This window comes from Panulirus ornatus, chromosome 63, assembly GCF_036320965.1.
Source record: "Panulirus ornatus isolate Po-2019 chromosome 63, ASM3632096v1, whole genome shotgun sequence".
Taxonomy (NCBI): domain Eukaryota; kingdom Metazoa; phylum Arthropoda; class Malacostraca; order Decapoda; family Palinuridae; genus Panulirus; species Panulirus ornatus.
Window position 1 is genome coordinate 11,692,506 of NC_092286.1, and position 3,230 is coordinate 11,695,735.

The following is a 3,230-nucleotide window of genomic DNA, read 5'->3' on the forward strand; positions in this document are numbered from 1 at the left end:
ACGTGTTATCGAAATTGCCCATCACACAAGAGTAAGTTGTTTAAGGTATTTCGATCGTTGGATGCAGAAGTTTGACGTAGGAGACCTACATAACACCAGCCGGGGAGTTGACAGGTCGCCCAATGGCCAAACGACCAATCATCGAATTAGCCGTGTCTCTTGATTTTCTTATTATATCACTTAAGTTTCTAATTCTATCGTGTAACATTATGAAGGCGAAATGATTCATTTCCTATGGTGATTCTACAAGATAAACATTTGCATTTTCTTCGCTTATTTACGCTATTTGCTAACTTATTCAACAATTGTTCGTCACAACCAGTGTAGCAGAAAGACTTCGTTGTGTTTACAAGGTATAACAGAAAACGTAGATGAGAGACAGTTTCCAAGGGAATCTAATGCAGTTGCTTCAAACTGTGAATATAATTTTCTTTTTCAATGTTGTACATATTTTTTATGATTATCGTGTTAGTGCTGTCGATCAGTTCTGGAAATTTGAGCTGCACATCATCATTAACGAATAAAAGGACTTTATATATATATATATATATATATATATATATATATATATATATATATATATATATATATATATATATCATATACATATTTATATTTTGCTTTGTCGCTGTCTCCCGCGTTCGCGAGGTAGCGCAAGGAAACAGACGAAAGAAATGGCCCAACCCACCCACATACACATGTATATACATACACGTCCACACACGCAAATATACATACCCATACATCTCAATATACACATATATATACACACACAGAGACACATACATATATACACATGCACACAATTCACACTGTCTGCCTTTATTCATTCCCATCGCTATATATATATCGAAAGCGAAACTTGGTAACAATTTTCGTTGCAGCGTCAGCGTACTGGTAGCGCCCTAACAATCGGCAATTGCTTGTTTGTTCTGTACTTTGTTCACTTATCGTAACACTTTGCTTTGGTGGGGTCGCCTAGGAAGGTGGGGCGTCCCATATCAATGACATGCGTAAACGTGAAAGGGTGAACTGCTTTCTCTGTAGAATTACTCCCAATCATAGAGAGACGGTTCACAGATTTTCGAAAAATTCCAATATATATATATATATATATATATATATATATATATATATATATATATATATATATATATATGTTCAACAAATGTTCGATGCTCTTCATATAACTATAAAGTAACTGCTCAATCCGCTAGATATGAGCTAGATTCACCTACTTAAACTTAAGCTTTCTCGGCACTTGTGGCAACTATAGCAACTTTTTAGAATATATTGGTCACCTTCTGCAGGACAGATGTCCTTACCTGCATACACTTGTTTCAGTTGACCCAGAGCACTGGTAAGTGGTGGATGTAACCGGTGAATCTGTGATTATACAATTGTTTTCTTTTTTTTTTCACGCTATTTCGGCGATGTTACTTCAGTGATACGTTGTGGAAACTATTTAGTTATCAGTGAACTTAAAAACAATGGTTAATGGTACGAAACTACTCATTTGACGTACATTTAAAGAGTGTAAACATTCAGTTGTTATGAGAATGTCACGTGTTCGGTTAAAGGAATAGTAAATAGTGGCTGAAAATTATGGTGTTATTTATTTGGATAAAGAAGTCGTCCTGAGGATGTTCGTAGACTTTGACAAGGTAAGTAATTTTACGTGAAATTATGTAGATGTTTTAGACGATAGCGGTGAACCACCGAACGAGCTATTCAGACGTTGGGCGAAGGTGAGTGAAATTGTTTACATAATATTTATCATCGTTTCTGTATCTTTGCTCTGAATTCTATGATATTTACAGACATTATATATATATATATATATATATATATATATATATATATATATATATATATATATATATATATATATATATATATATATTGTATATATGAATGATACAATATGTCTTTAATCATCGTTATTTCATATAGCACTATCACTTTTTTCACAAATGTTTATATAGGAAAATTTGTATATGAGGTTTTAAATTCATTTAGGTGAAAAATGTTTATTATCGCAACGTATTTTGTTTCAGAAAATATGAAAATTGCTGGTGCTTGTTTAAAGCGCATCGGAACGCCAAAATTGTGTGTGGGTATGAATCAACCGACCTGAGTCGTATGTCTTTTGGTAGTTTATGAAGCCCTTGTAGCGCCCAGGAATCTAGCCTCGTCCACCGGGTGGGGACCATACGTCATGAAGTGCAGTGATGTTATGTACGTGTGTCTGTGTGTAGCAGAGAGCAAGGCAAATTACGTGATAAATGTTCGGTGTCTTAGTAAAATGGTAGTTTGGATCGTAAGGGTTTATAATGAAGGGTTTTGGGATATGTTGAAAAGGTGTTTGTGGAGTTGTAGAGATTAGTGGTGTCCAGAGCGTATTACCGGAAAAAAAGTGTTGTTAATAGTTTTAGTATTGTTATCATAATCTTCTGTAGTTCCAGCGACAAGTTGAACTACTTTAAACCTAGCAGAAGTTCTCTGAACGAGACGGTATTGTTTCGTGAACTGATGATGATGCAACCTTGCTAAAGGTGACTTTTTCACTCGCGGAGTAACTTCATACAGGCAGAGTATGCTAACACGTGTTTATATATATATATATATATATATATATATATATATATATATATATATATGTGTGTGTGTGTGTGTATGTGTGTGTGTGTGTATCAGTCTGTCTGTCTGTCTATGTGATTACTATTCATATGCCGCTCGTATTGCCCGTCTCTTAGCCATGTATATATGTACTGTGTTTACTCCTGTATATGTACACACACACACACACACACACACACACACACACACACACACACACACACACAAGCAAATCAACACAAACACCAACACACGAACAACCCCCCAGCCTAAGCCAGGTACCCATTTGTCGACATGCCACGGAGGGGAGGATGAACACCTGGGTTGGGTGTGGGCAATCTGCCATACCCAGGATTTTGTACCCATGCACATTCGACCCCGAGCTGTGCCACGGTGGCTCAATAATGATAACCACAATACCACGTCGTATATATGTGTTTGCTCGTGTGCATAAATGTTTGTGAATTTGAATATATATGTGCAGTCGACCAAGTCAAGGTCTCCAGGCCACTTCTCCACGCAAGGGTACTGACAATGGCATGAAGGGTGACGTCCATGACCAGATTATTGATTAGAGTGATTAACCAGATTCAGATCAATCAGAAACAGAT